This window comes from Macaca nemestrina, chromosome 4 (assembly GCF_043159975.1).
Source record: "Macaca nemestrina isolate mMacNem1 chromosome 4, mMacNem.hap1, whole genome shotgun sequence".
NCBI lineage: Eukaryota > Metazoa > Chordata > Mammalia > Primates > Cercopithecidae > Macaca > Macaca nemestrina.
The window spans coordinates 144,311,800-144,327,377 of NC_092128.1; the positions used below are offsets into that span (position 1 = coordinate 144,311,800).

The window sequence follows — 15,578 nt, forward strand, 5'->3', positions numbered from 1 at the left end:
TCTTTTCATGAGTGAACATCAGATGACTGTTCCAAGCTGCAAAATCTGGGGAACAAACAAAAGATCGCAAGAGATCACACTCTGCCCACATGCCTTGCAGGTCTCAACATCAGCCTTTCTTGGTTACAGCTGAGACAGCCTTGATTGCTATATAGGAATCAAATTAGGGGAGCTTAACGGCTCATCAATCACTGCCAACCACACGTGTGAATGAAGCACGCACAAAGCCGAAAGCTGCATGGTAATCAACAGAGAGTGGCTCATTAAAATCCATTAAATTTCCTAAGTTGGAAATTGATTGCTCTCTCTCTGTACACCTTCTAAATCTCATCTGACAGCTTTGTCTGACATCATTTATCACTTGTGACAAAATACCAAAGGAAAAGAGGACACACCTTTGGCCAAATTATCCCACTTTAGGTCTGTTCCTTCTGCATGTGTGGAAGTGTTGCACTCTCTCTTAGCAGATGAACATAAAAGAGAAGGCAAAAATATTCTCCTTTCAGATATAAACTAAAACAAAAAATGGATCAGACTTCCAAAGGATCATTTCTCACAAAGGCCACCATTCTATAACCAGATGTCATTTGGCCAACACAATTTTTGAATCAGATATACATGAAGTTTCTTTTCTCTGAGCGTGCAACAAAATGCAAACACCCACTATTGAAATGGCCTGTGGGGTGTTCAGAATGAATTGAATGTCATCATTAAGCTTTGGACCTGTGAACCCCTAGAAGGCTGAAGGTTTCTACATTATATTTTCCTTTTTCTTAAGACAGAGTCTCACTCTGTTGCCCTGGCTGGAGTGCAGTGGCATGATCTCGGCTCACTGAGCCCCAGGAATTGTCAGGCAGGTCAGATGAAAATTTAAACATATCAGGGTCCACATGTCTGGAGGGTATTGTGGATTCATTTGCTGGTCTATTTGTGAGTACTAAGTCCATATTCACCTCTTTTTAGTTGGGTCGAACTTGGGCAAATAGCATCACCTCTCAGAGCCTGTATTCCTTTCTTTCTTTCTTTCTTTCTTTTTTTTTTTTTTTTTTTTTGAGACAGAGTCTCACTCTGTTGCCCAGGCTGGAGTGCAGTGCAGTGGTTCCAGTTTGAAGTGGAGTGACTATGAATAGAGCTATGAGCAATCACAGCCCAATGTAGTCTCAACTTCCTGGGCTCTAGTGATCCTCCCATCTCAGCCTCCTGAGTAGCTGGGAGCAGAGGTGTACGCTACCATACCTGGCTAATTTTTTACTTTTTTGTAGAGACGGGGTTTTACCATGTTGCCCAGGCTGTTCTCAAAGACCTGGGCTCAAGCGATCCACCCGCCTTGGCCTCTCAAAATGGTGAGATTACAGGTGTGAGCCATCGTACACGGCCCTGTATTTCTTCCCCTGTATAATGAGAATAATAATATGACCTTGCTTCTTGCAGATGTGACAATCAAATGAGATAATGCATATAGAATACTTAGTTTCGTACTTAGCACATACAAGGGGCTCAGTAAATATTCGTTTTGTTTTGTTTTGTTTTGTTTTGAGGTGATTTCACTCTTGTTGCCCAGGCTGGAGTGCAGTGGCACAATCTTGGCTCACTTCAACCTCCGCCTCCCAGGTTCAAGCATTTCTCCTGCCTCAGCCTCCCAAGTAGCTGGGATTACAGGTACCTGCCACCATGTCCAGCTAATTTTTTGTATTTTTAGTAGAGACGGGGTTTCACCATGTTGGGCAGGCTGCTCTTGAACTCTTGACCTCAGGTGATTTGCCCGCCTTGTCCTCCCAAAGTGTTGGGATTACAGGCGTGAGCCACCGCGCCCAGCCTCATCTCCTTTCTTCGGCCTCTTTTGTAGTGTGTCTTCCAGCAGACACACTCATTACTCCCTATTTACCAGTCCTCTTTTGTAGCTGTGTGTCTGTAATTCTCAGTCATACTGCAGTACTGGTTTTGCTCTTTCCTTTACTAGTTCCTAGTGTCATAATCACACCTAACATGCCTTCAGGGTCTTTCTTGCCTCTACTGGGAATGCCGAGTGAACCCGCACAGCCTTGGAATCTAGGTGTTCAAGCCAGCCTGAAATTGGCTCTCAATTTTGCTGAACCTATCAGCCTCAGATCCCTGGTGCCGATCGAAGTGGTTTTTAAATTGTACGTCTTGCCATTTGGCAGTAACTGGGCCTTGTCAAATAGGAAAATGCTGGGATGGTGATGACTTGAGCCCTTTCGTGAATAAGGAGCACTTCCCTTCTTTGCTCCTTATTGAAAATGTCATGAGCTTTATTGCCTAAGTGTTAAAAGCGCAGGGAGTAAGTGGGAAATCACTTTAACTTCCATTCAGAGAATGTTGTATTGCCTGCCTATTTCTGGAGGGCATAAAAGGGCAGCTGCCTGCACAAAAAAGGTATATTTTGCAAATACAAGTCCCAAAAAGCCTAGTTGCAATTCTGCATTGGATTTCTTAAGGGCCAAAACCTAAAATGAGTATAAGAACGTCTTCTTGGTATAGCCTTTTCATTGCTACTTGTTCAAATATGCCGGGATTGTGATATAACTTAATATGATAACATAAGTTGATAAGTAAGAAAATAAGGGTGTTTGCTTAGTCAAAATAAGTTAGTTTCATATTGGAACGGTACTGTTTTCTCACAGGATTATATAACTATTAAGTCTTGGGATTGGAAGGAAGCAATCATTTATCTAAATCAATCTTTATAGGAGAGCCTTCTCAAGTGACTATCCAACCTGTGTATAGTGACAACCACTGCCTAGAGACTCTGTCTTTTCTCGGACAGTACATTGCATCTGTTCTGTGCCCCATTTGAAATGGGTTCCTGGGCCAGGCATGGTGGCTCATGCCTGTAATCCCAGCACTTTCGGAGGTGGAGGCAGGAGGATCACTTGATTCCAAGAGTTCGAGACCAGCCTAGGCAAGATGGTGAGACCCTGTCTCTACCAAAAATCAAAAAATTAGCTGGGGGTGGTGACATGAACCTGTCATCTCAGCTACTTGGAAGGCTGAGGTGGGAGGATCACTTGAGCCCAGGAGGCAGAGGTTGCAGTGAGCCTAGATCGTACCACTGCGCTCCAGCCTGGGTGACAGACTGAGACCCTGTCTCAAAAAAAAAAAAAAGGGATTTCCCCAAATGATCCTACAATAGCCTGCACCCATTGGCCCCACATCTAATTCAATGGGACAGGTCAGAATTAATTTACTTCACTTCTACCTGACAACTCATAAAATATTTAAAGACAGCTATCATGTTTTCACTGTCTTTCTCTTTCTCTTCTCCAGGATAAACTTTCCTGTTCCCCTGTTCCCTAAGTACCATCCTGTTTACCTTTTTCTGATAATGCTATGTTTAGATCCTTATTCCTCATAAAAAGAAACATCCCAAAATGAATAAAGCTTGGTACATTCTGCATGATAGTAAGCCTTAATGAATTATGTTTTTATGGCTTGAACGTTTATTAATATGTGTCAGGAGGAGACACCATCATGATTTATTTATGTATGTATTCATTCAGTTATGTACACTGTACATTGATTAAAAAAATATTTAGTCTCCGACAAGTATCTATACCACATTAAGATAAAACAGTTTGTCAGAAAGCAATCAGGACAAAAGGCAAATGAAAGTAGGCAAGTAAGATGATGCTGAGGAGAAGGTTAATATCCAGAATGCATGTCAGACTCCCAGTGCCCTGCTTGCTAAGAGCCCAGGCAAAGGGTAACCCTAATTCGTTACAGGGTTCACAGGCTGCAAAAGATAAAAATAACTCCAGTACTCAAGAGAAGTGCTGTATAACCATTTCCGATGCTGAAACGTTTCCTCTTTGACTCCACATGGAGGGGAGACTGAATGAAGTATTTGGAGATATAATTTCCAAAATTCATCCTTTATGTGTGCAGTTCTATGATTTTTTTTTCTTTTTTCTTTTTCTTTCTTTTTTTTTTTTTTTTTTTTACTTTTGAGATAGAGGTTTGCTCTGTCACCCAGACTGGAATGTAATGGTCCAATCATAGCTCACTGCAGCCTCAACCTCCTGGGCTCAAGCAATCCCCCTGCCTTAGCCTCCCAAGTAGCTGGGACTACAGGTGTGTGCCACTGTAACTGGCTAATTAAAAAAAAAAAAATTGTAGCCGGGTGTGGTGGCTCATGCCTGTAATCCCAACACTTTGGGAGGCCAAGGTGGGCGGATCATGAGGTCAGGAGATCGAGACCATCCTGGCTAACACGGTGAAACCCCATCTCTACTAAAAATACAAAAACTTAGCCGGGTGTGGTGGCTGGCACCTGTAGTCCCAGCTACTTGGGAGGCTGTGGCAGGAGAATGGCTTGAACCCAGGAGGCAGAGCTTGCAGTGAGCCGAGATCATGCCACTGCACTCCAGCCTGGGTGACACAGCGAGACTCCGCCTCAGAAAAAAAAAAAAAAAAATTTTAGAGGTGTGGTCTTGCTATGTTGCCTCGGCTGGTCTTGAACTCCTGGACTCAAGCAATCCTCTCACCTCAGCTTCCCAAAGTGCTGGGATTACAGGTGTGAGCCACCACAGCCAGCCAGTTCTTTGAATTTTGATAAACGTATGCACTCCTGTAACTAGCACTACATTAAAGATAGAGAATATTTCCATCACCCCGGGTCCCAGCACAGTGGCTCACACCTGTAATTCCAGCACTTTGGGAGGCAGAGGTGGGTGGATCACTTGAGGTCAGGAGTTCGATACCAGCCTGGCCAGCATGGTGAAACCTGTAATCCCAGCCTCTCGGGAGACTGAGGCAAGAGAATTGCTGGAAACCGGGAGGCGGAGGTTGCAGTGAGCCAAGATTGCACCATTGCACTCCAGGCTGGGGGACAGAGCGAGACTTCATCTCAAAAATAAAAGAAAATATTTCTATCACCCCAAAGAAGGCCTCATGTACCTTTGGAGTCAGTAGCCCTAGTCCCAACCCTTAGGAACTGCTGGTCTGATCTCACTTCTTATAGTTTTGCATTTTTCAAAAGGCCACAGAAATAGAATGAAACAGTATATAATCTTTTGGCCTGACTTCTTTTCATTCAGTATAATACTTTCAAGATTCATCAGTGTGGATGTGTGTGTTACGAATTTATTTATTTTTATTGTTCAGGAGAACGCCAATGTCCTGCCATAGCTTACACCCTGTGCATTTATCCCTTCACTAGTTAGTAGACATTTGACTTATTTCCAGTTTGGAGTAACTATGAATAGAGTCGCTATAAATATTCATGTACAGGCATTTGTGTGGGCATATATTTTCATTTCTCTCAAGTAAATACCTAGGTGTGGGATTACTGAATAAAATGGGAAATGTATGTTTAACTTTATACAGAGATGCCAAAATGTTTTCCAAAGTGGTGATACCATTTTTAATTCCTACCAGCAATATATGAGAGTTCCAGTTGCTTTACATCTTTGCTAGCAATAGATATTCTCAGCTTTTTTTGTTCTATTTTAAATTTTAGCCCCTTTAATAAGTCTACAGTTGTGTCTCATTGTGGTTTGTATTTGCTTTCTTTTCATTTACTTTAGTAAATTCTTTAGTAATATGTATGCTCAAATCTTCCCCTTTTAAATTGTATTGATTGTTTTCTTATTATTGAGTTTGAAAGTTCTTTATATTTATTTTCTGGGCATAGATTTTTCTTTTTCTTTTTTTTTTTTTTTTTTTTTTTTGAGACAGGGTCTCACTCTGTCACCCAGGCTGGAGTGCAGTGACACAATCACGGGTCACTGCAGCCTTGACTCGGGCTCAAGCAATTTTTCCACCTCAGCCTCCTAACATGCACCACTGAGCTCAGTTAATTTGTTTGATTTTTAGTAGAGACAAAGTCTTGCTCTGTTGCCCAGGCTGGTTTGGAACTCCTGAGTTCAAGCCATCCTGACTTGGTTTCCCAAAGCCCTAGGATTACAGACATGAGTCACCACACCTAGTCAAGTTTCTTTGACAGGTATTTGTTTTGCGATGTCTTCTGCGTGTTATATCTTGTGTTTTCATTATCTTAGCAGTGATTTTTTGAAAATAGAAGTTTTCAGTTATTGTGAAGTTCAGTTTGCCATTTTTCTCCTTCATTATTCATGCTTTATGCATCTTATCTAAGAAATCTTTGTCTAGGCCGGGCGCGGTGGCTCAAGCCTGTAATCCCAGCACTTTGGGAGGCCGAGACGGGCGGATCACGAGGTCAGGAGATCGAGACCATCCTGGCTAACACGGTGAAACCCCGTCTCTACTAAAAAATACAAAAAAATTAGCCGGGCGAGGTGGCGGGCGCCTGTAGTCCCAGCTACTCGGGAGGCTGAGGCAGGAGAATGGCATAAATCCAGGAGGCGGAGCTTGCAGTGAGCTAACATCCGGCCACTGCACTCCAGCCTGGGTGACAGAGCGAGACTCCGTCTCAAAAAAAAAAAAAAAATAAATCTTTGTCTAGATCAAGGCTTCCTCTGTTTTCTTCTATATATTTTATAGTTTTAGGGTTAATATTTAAGTTGTTTCCATTTTGAACTGTTTATCCACTACATTATTGGAATAAACAAGTGAATGGGTTTCAAAGATATGTTCCCTAAACAGTTCTCAATAAAAATCAATGACATCATGGCAAAGAATATTCTAGAAACAGCTTCTACTGGGGAAGTTGAACCAAGGACATATCTTTCTGTTGTCCTGACAGAATGCAGTGATGAATTTTAGAGTGTCTAGAGAAAGCCTCATCACTTGGGACATTTACATCTTACAAAGTTGCATGAAAAATTAATCTAGCTTTACATTTTTTGGAAGAGAAGAACTATAATTTTCATTAGGCTTTCAAAGGGGTCAGTGACCACCACTTGCTCCCCAAAATATTAAGAACCATGGTATTAGTCTGTTCTTGTATTGCTGTAAATACCTGAGGCTGGGTAATGTATAAAGAAGAGAGGTTTAATTGGCTCATGATTCTGCAGGCTCTATGGGAAGCATGATGCTGGAATCTGCTAGGCTTCTGAAAAAGCCTCAGGAAACTTACAATAATGGTAGAAGGCAAAGAGGAAGCAGGTGCATCTTACATAGCAGGAGCAGGAGGGAGAGAGAGAGGAGGGAGGTGCCACACACTTTTAAATAACCAGATCTTGTGAGAACTCACTCACTATCAAGAGGACAGTACCAGAAGGATGGTGCTAAATCATTCAGAAGAAATCTGCCCCCCTGATCCAACCACTTCCCACCGCCCCACCTCCATCATTGAGGATTACAATTGAACATGAGACTTGGGTGGGGACACAAATCCAAACCATATCAACCATTGACCTAGGGCAGGATTCCACAGACCAGGGTTCACAGGCCATGTCCAGCTGGCCACCTATTTTGCAAGTCAAGTTTTAAGGCAACATAGTCACACTAATTTGTATTATCCGTGACTGCTTGCTTTATGACAACAGAGTTGACTGTAAGAGTTAAATTGTTCGGATCGAAACTACAAGGAGCACCAGAACTCTTTGTTATCTGGTCTTACACAGGAGCATAGACAGACTGCATATCCTTCAGGTTAACCTGCAAAATAGAAATTGTCTCAGCTGATTTTTCTATTGAGTATTGTGTAGATTGAATGCAAGATGATACACCCTGGTTGTCCTTGGAGGGCAGAAGTGTGGTGTTGATGGTTTTGCAAAACTCCATATTTCAACAGTGAAAAGCTCGAAGAAGCATTGCTACTGTCCTTTTCTGCAGGAAGAAGACCAAGAAAGATCGGTTGTTTGTTTGTTTGTTTGTTTGTTTTGTTTGAGACGGAGTCTCGCTCTGTTGCCCAGGCTGGAGTGCAGTGGCGCGATCTCAGCTCACTGCAAGCTCCACCTCCCAGGTTCATGCCATTTTCCTGCCTCAGACTCCCGAGTAGCTGGGACTACAGGTGCCCACTACCACGCCCGGCTAATTTTTTGTATTTTTAGTAGAGACGGGGTTTCACCGTGTTAGCCAGGATGGTCTCGATCTCCTGACCTCGTGATCTGCCCACCTCGGCTTGTAATCCCAAAGTGCTGGGATTACATGTGTGAGCCACCGTGCCCAGCCAAGATCCTGTAGGCTTTTAAATACTAAGTCATCTTTGTAAATTATTTAGAGATCACTCAATTGAGTGACACTGGGGCATCTTTTTATGCCCCAGAACATAGCTGCAATAATTTTAAATTGTGAAATATTTTAAGTGGTCACTACCATATGCCTAAAACTTTGAACTTTCAACAATATATCTTTTGGTTGTGCATATACCGTATCAGTAAAAAAATGGATCTCTTTTTTGTTGTTGTTTGTTTTTCTCAGGGAATAACTTATATATATATATATATACTTTATGTTCTAGCATACATGTGCACATCCTGCAGGTTTCTTACATATGTATACATGTGCCATGTTGGTGTACTGCACCCATTAACTCATCATTTACTTTAGGTATATCTCCTAATGCTTTCCCTCCCCTCTCCCACAACCCCACTACAGGCCCCAGTGTGTGATGTTCCCCTTCCTGTGTCCAAGTGATCTCATTGTTCAATTCCCACCTATGAGTGAGAACATGCGGTGTTTGGTTTTCTGTTCTTGTGATAGTTTGCTGAGAATGGTGGTTTCCAGCTGCATCCATGTCCCTACAAAGGACACGAACTCATCCTTGTTAATAGCTGCATAGTATTCCATGGTGTATATGTGCCACATTTTCTTAATCCAGTCTGTCATTGAGGGACATTTGGGTTGATTCCAAGTCTTTGCTATTGTGAATAGTGCCACAATAAACATACATGTGCATGTTTCTTTATAGCAGCATGATTTATAATCCTTTGGGTATATCCCCAGTAATGGGATGGCTGGGTCAAATGGTATTTCTAGTTCTAGATCCTTGAGGAATTGCCACACTGTCTTCCACAATGGTTGAACTAGTTTACAGTCCCACCAACAGTGTAAAAGTGTTCCTATTTCTCCACATCCTCTCCAGCACCTGTTGTTTCCTGACTTTTTATGATTGCCATTCTAACTGGTGTGAGATGGTATCTCATTGTGGTTTTGATTTGCATTTCTCTGATGGCAAGTGATGATGAGCATTTTTTCATGTGTCTGTTGGCTGCATAAATGTCTTCTTTTGAGAAGTGTCTGTTCATATCCTTTGCCCACTTTTTGATGGGGTTGCTTGTTTTTTTCTTGTAAATTTGTTTGAGTTCTTTGTAGGTTCTGGATATTAGCCCTTTGTCAGATGAATAGATTGCAAAAATTTTCTCCCATTCTGTAGGGTGCCTGTTTACTCTGATGGTAGTTTCTTTTGCTGTGCAGAAGCTCTTTAGTTTAATTAGATCCCATTTGTCAATTTTGGCTTTTGTTGCCATTGATTTTGGTGTTTTAGACATGAAGTCCTTGCCCATGCCTATGTCCTGAATGATATTGCCTAGAAAACCTAGGAAAAATGGATCTCTTTTAAATAAATGAGGTAAGTCCCTACATAGGAAGTTAGCTATAAGCCATTTAAGTGCATTTAATGTTTGTTTATTATCATTGTTTTTCAAATAGCAGCTCTGAAGCCCTTGTTTGTAGAATGAATGAGATGTCTATTAAAGTTCCTCCTGGCTCATGAGTATAAAATCATGTCCTCTCCCAGTGAAAGGAAGCTTTGGTTTTCCTTATAGGAGGTTGGCACCTTCTTTCTAGGGCTCACACAAAGGATTGTGCTTTTCCAAAAGTAGTATCTTGGTATCTAAACAATTAAAGGGATACTTTTTAAAAAGTGAGGCTGGGCATGGTGGCTCACACCTGTAATCCTAGTACTTCGAGAGGCTGAGGCGGGAGGATCACCTGAGCCCAGGACTTTGAGACCAGCCTGGGCAACATAACGAGATACTGTTTCTATAAGGAATAATAAAACATTTAGCTGGGTGGGGTGGCATGTGACTGTGTTCTCAGCTACTTGGAAGGAAAAGACAGGAGGATGACTTGAACACAAGAGGTAGAGGCTACAGTGAGCTACAGTGGCACCACTGCACTCCAGCCTGGGCAACAGAGTGAGACCCTGTCTTAAAAATTAAGAAAATAGGTCAGGCGTGGTGGCTCACGCCTGTAATCCCAGCACTTTGGGAGGCTGAGGCGGGCGGATCACGAGGTCAGGAGATCGAGACCATCCTGGCTAACACGGTGAAACCCCGTCTCTACTAAAAATGCAAAAAATTATCTGGGCGTGGCAGCGGGCACGTGTAGTCCCAGCTACTTGGGAGGCTGAGGCAGGAGAATGGTGTGAACCTGGAAGGCGGAGCTTGCAGTGAACCGAGATCGCACCCCACTGCACTCCAGCCTGGGCAACTGAGTGAGACTCCGTCTCAAAAAATAATAATAATAATTAAGAAAATAATAAAACGTGAGCCGGAAAACATTCTTATTTTCCCCTGAATCCTCAAAGACAGTCTCTCCTAACTCAAAGTGTGGCAGTGTTTTTAAGGTGCTGATTCTGAGCTCAACCCAATTCAGTGAAACCATCTATTCCTTGCAGATTTCTTCATGGACTGATAGAACATGACATTGATCAATATTGGAAGACTCATACCCAAAGCCCATCTCATTCCTAACGTTTCTTGCAAAGCCCAAACTTATTTATACAGAGGGAAACAGGCATGCATTTTTAATGAAGTGTTCAATAAGTTAAATATATCTATACTTTGGAATGGAATAAAGGGTTGTTCTTTTTCGTTTTTTTTTTTTTTTTTTTTTTTTTTTTTTTTTTTTTTTTGAGACAGAGTCTCGCCCTATTGCCAGGCTAGAGTGCAGTGGCGCAATCTCGGCGTGAGCCACTGCGCCCAGCCGGTTGTTCTTTCAAAAATAGTGTTAATGATCTTGCTGAGAGCTATCTCCACCACTCAATAAAACCTGACACTCATTCTCCAAGCCCCACATGTGATCCACTTTTTCCAGTACACTAGGGCAAGAACCCAGGATACAGAAAGCCCTCTGTCCTTATGATAAGGCAGAGGGTCTAATTGAGCTGATTAACACAAGCTATCTGCAGCACAATGTAACACATGCCCACCGAGGCCTCAGGAGCTGCAAACACACACCCTTAGTCACTGCTATGGGATCGGAGCCCAGAAATGCTCCCCACGACCTCTGCACCTGCCCATCTGCATGCTTCCTTAGGAGTCTGAGCAGCAGGGCACCAAAGAAGTGAGCCACAACCCTGTCGCACATCCTGCGAGGGGGGATAAGGGAACACTCCCATTTCAGTGTCCATCCCTAGGGGAATGGGTAGGCCAAAGTGTATAACATGACATACTCAGCAACAATCCAGACGTACATACATAGTAATGTGGATAAACCTTAATAGTGTTCTCTTTAGTCAAAAAAGAAACAGAATGAGAGTCATAGCAGGAGACATTTATGTTAAAATACATGGACGTTGAAAACAACACGTATTTTGGGGGCAGTGTATCAGAGGGGATAAGAACATGAATTCTTCAGCCAAACTTCATAGGTCCTAGTCCCAGCCCCACTATTTACCTCTTACGTTAGGTGAGTTACTTAATTTTTGTGCCTCAGTTTTCCCATTTGCAAAATGGTGATAATCTCATTGCACTGCTATCCAGGTTCGATGAGTTAATATACGTGTAGCATTTAAAATACAGAATAAGTGCTCATAAGTGTAATCTATTATTACAGTATATGTATCAATATTACATATAAAACATATAAAGTGGTGACCAAGGGGGTAAGGGGGAAAAAAAGTGGAATTTGGAGATGAAGGAGAGAGGATAGGAAAAAAAGAAGAGAAAAAGTTTCCTAGGCTGGGCACATTGGCTCATGCCTGTAATCCCAGTACTTTGGGAGGCCAAGGTGGGCAGATCATTTGAGGTCAGGAGTTCAAGACCAGCCTGGCCAACATGGTGAAACCCCGTCTCTACTAAAAATACAAACATTAGCCGTGTGGGCTGGGCATGGTGGCTCACACCTGTAATCCCAGCACTTTGGGAGGCCAAGGTGAGCGGATCATGAGGTCAGGAGATCCAGACCATCCTGGCCAACATGGTGAAACCCTGTCTCTACTAAAAATACAAAAGTCAGCTGGGCATGGTGGCTCATGCCTGTAATCCCAGCTACTCTGGAGGCTGAGGCAGGAGAATCGCTTGAACCAGGGAGTCAGAGGTTGCAGTGAGCCGAGATTGTGCCACTGCACTCCAGCCTGGGTGACAGAGCGAGACTCTGTCTCAAAATAATAATAATAATACAGTTTCTTAGAACTTACTGTTTAGTACAGGTGACCCTCATTTGTGACACTAGCAAGGGTAAACTATCCAGGCTTACCTGGTAATTGAGATTCCAAAACTTAAATACCAGTTTCAAATCTTGGATACTTTTGTTTAAACCTGTCCTCTTTGTAGTATTTGAAGGCCAACCTCAGATCCTTATATGAGAATTTATTATACTTGAATCTTTCAAGGTTACTAGAATTTGAGTAAGCTTTGAATTGATGAGATCCTGCTGATCTCTTCTGATTTCATTTTTCCTTGTTACTTTGTTCATCTCACCAGGGTTTGTCTTTTTTCTTTTTGTCCTGGCAATTCCTGGCAGACCAGGCACTAGAAGGAAAAAAGACCCACATTGCTGTGACATACTACAGATAAAACTGGTTTAAAGCTTTCAGCAATTTGTAGAAAAGATGTGGAAGAGAAATCTTCTCCTCACAGCACCCAAAGTGGAATTTTAAAAGGTATTGGAGAGTGAAAGGTTTCTAGGGGAATTTGAAATTTTCTTAGTCAGTCTCACAGTTTCTAGCCCCCTGAGCTCACCAGTGTGAAAGGTTGAGATCAGGGGAAATATTCACTCTTTATATAATCCAGAATGTCCATTCAAATGGTAGCAAATGCAGAGGGCTCCAATACGGCATGGCTTCTGCCAGCAGTTCCCAGCGTGGACTCAGTATTGGTATTTGTTACAAGTAACTGGCTTCTACTCACATTAATTAATTTCTTGGAGGCTGGGTCTTGCTCTGTCACCCAGGCTGCAGTACAGTGGTGCCATCATAGCTCACTGCAGCCTCAAACTCCTGGGTTCAAGTGATCTTCCTGCCTCAGCCTCTCAAGTAGCTGGAACAACAGGTGCATGCTATGATGCGTGACTGATTTTTTAAAACTTTTTTGTAGCGATGGGATCTTGCTATGTTGGCTCCGGCTGGTCTCAAACTCCTGGCCTCAAGTGATCCTCCTGCTTTGGCCTCAAAATGCTGGGATTGTAGCTGTGAGCTACTGTGCCTGGCCTCCAGGTTATTCTTATAGTAACTTTCCTCTCATTCACTTTCATCTTGTTTTATGAGAAAACGGAACACACAGATACAAATGAAGAGATGATGGACATAGGGTAGGCAGGTGAAAGGAACAAACAAGATATGATCGGGTTCCCTGAGGCTACAATAGCTGGAAAATGTTCCCACTCCAAGGGCTGAAGGGAAAGGGTTACTGGAACCTCAGGAGGGCTGGAAGAGGTGCCGCTCAGCGGGAAATGGGCTTTGAAGAGACATAGCTACTGCCAGAGTAGCAGAGTTTTGTCAGAAAGTACGCAGGGGAGGAGGTCCTTGCCCTCTCTCTTCTGCTGCCCTTGGATTTCTTGCCATTGTCTGAATTGGCCTAACCCAAACAGAAGCTAGCAGCAAGTTTATCTAGGAGATGAAATCTACAGGGATCAGTTTCCAAGGGCCCAGGGCAGAGAGGTGCAGGGAGTGGCTTGTGGAGACAGCAAATGGATAATTGCCTGCACACATTTTCTTACTCCTTTTTGTTTGTTTAATAATGAGAGAGAGAAGTTTGCAAATTTCATGTAACAGTACCCATGGGAGTACAGTACACATGTGAACGTAATCTGTCATGGGTTTTATGGCAGAAAAGAGATTGGTAATTACTGGTCTATGGGGCTGACTCCCAAGGGGGAAATACAGGTAATATTTTCATCAGCTAGATCTCACATGCTAACATTGAAACAGAACTGGGTTCTATGTATAAATACATTTGGTAGGGAATTTTCTATTAAGATGTAAACATCTGTCTTTAGAAGTGGGGATGTAAGCTCGGTTTCTGATTCCTTGTCTATCTTGTTTACTGTTGTATACCCAGCATCTGGCACAGTTTCTGGCATTGTGAATAAATGAATGAGAAGTAATCTTTCAGGTAACTTTTGTGTTATTGTCATTGTCAGTCCAGTGATTCCACATCTATACTACTTATTGGACTGACAATGAATAGTAACTGACAAGGAGTAGTGACTTTGCTGATTATGTGAAATTCATTTAAAATAATAAGTCTTAGGCTGGGTGCAGTGGATCACACCTGTAATCCCAGCATTTTGGGAGGCCAAGGCGAACAGATCTACCTGAGGAAAGAGGGTCAAGACCAGCCTGCGCAACATGGTGAAACCCATCTCTACTAAAAATACAAAACTAAGCTGGGCGTGGTGGCACAAGCCTGTGATCCTAGCTACTCAGGAGGCTGAGGCACGAGAATCGCTTGAACCTGGGAGGTGGAAGTTGCAGTGAGCTGAGATTGAGCCACTGTGCCCCACCTGGGCAACAGAGTGAGACTCTGTCTCAAAAAAAAATTAAATTAGAATAAAATAAAAAGTCCTAATATCACGACCAGGTAATGGTGTAGGAGTTTGCACCTGCATGGAGGTAGAGTGGAAGAATATAACTATTAACAAAGATCTAAAATTAGAACTGCCATTCAATCCAGCAGTCCCACTACCAGAAAAGAAATAATTATATCAAAAAGATACTTGCACTGGTATGTTTGTTGCAGCACTATTCACAATAGCAAAGATATGGAATCAACCTACGTATCCATCAATGGAGGAATGGATAGAGAAAATGTGGCACATAGACGCCATGGAATACTACTCAGCCATAAAAAGAATGAAATCATATCTTCTGCAGCAACACGGATGGAAGCGGAAGCTACTAACCTCAGTGAAATAGCTCAGAAACAGAAAGTCAAATACTGCATGTTCTCACTTATAAATGAGAGCTAAACAATGGGTATGGATGGATGTACAGAGGGAATGATAGATATTGGGGACTCCATAAAGAGGGAGACTGGCATGGAGGTGAGGTTTGAAAAATTTCCTATTGGGTGCAATGTAGACTGTCCAGACATTGGGTTCATGATGCAGTATATACATATAAGAAACCTGGATTTGTATCCTCTAAATATGCTTTTATTTTATTATTTATTTTATCTTATTCTTTTTTTTTTTTTTTTTTTTTTTTTTTTAGACAGAATCTCTCTCTGTTGCCCAGGCTGGAGTGCAGTGGCGCCATCTTGGCTCACTGCAACCTCTGTCTCCTGGGTTCCTGTCTCAGCCTCCCGAGTAGCTGGGATTGCAGGCGCCTGCCACCACACCCAGCTAATTTTTGTATTTTTAGTAGATACGGGGTTTCACCACACTGACCAGGCTGATCTCGAACTCCTGATCTCAGGTGATCTGCCCACCTCGGCCTCCCAAAGTGCTGGGATTACAGGCCTGAGCCACTGCACCCAGCCTAAATATGCATTTTTTTTTTTTAAAGAATACAACTCTGAAGAGACGTCACT

The 15,578-nt window shown here is 42.5% G+C and overlaps 1 protein-coding gene across 10 annotated transcripts in view; it reads left to right on the top strand.

The window, feature by feature from the left end:
- LOC105466337 (calneuron 1) overlaps positions 1-15,578 on the top strand; it is a 670,377-nt gene that overhangs the window by 463,938 nt on the left and 190,861 nt on the right. The window lies entirely within an intron of this gene.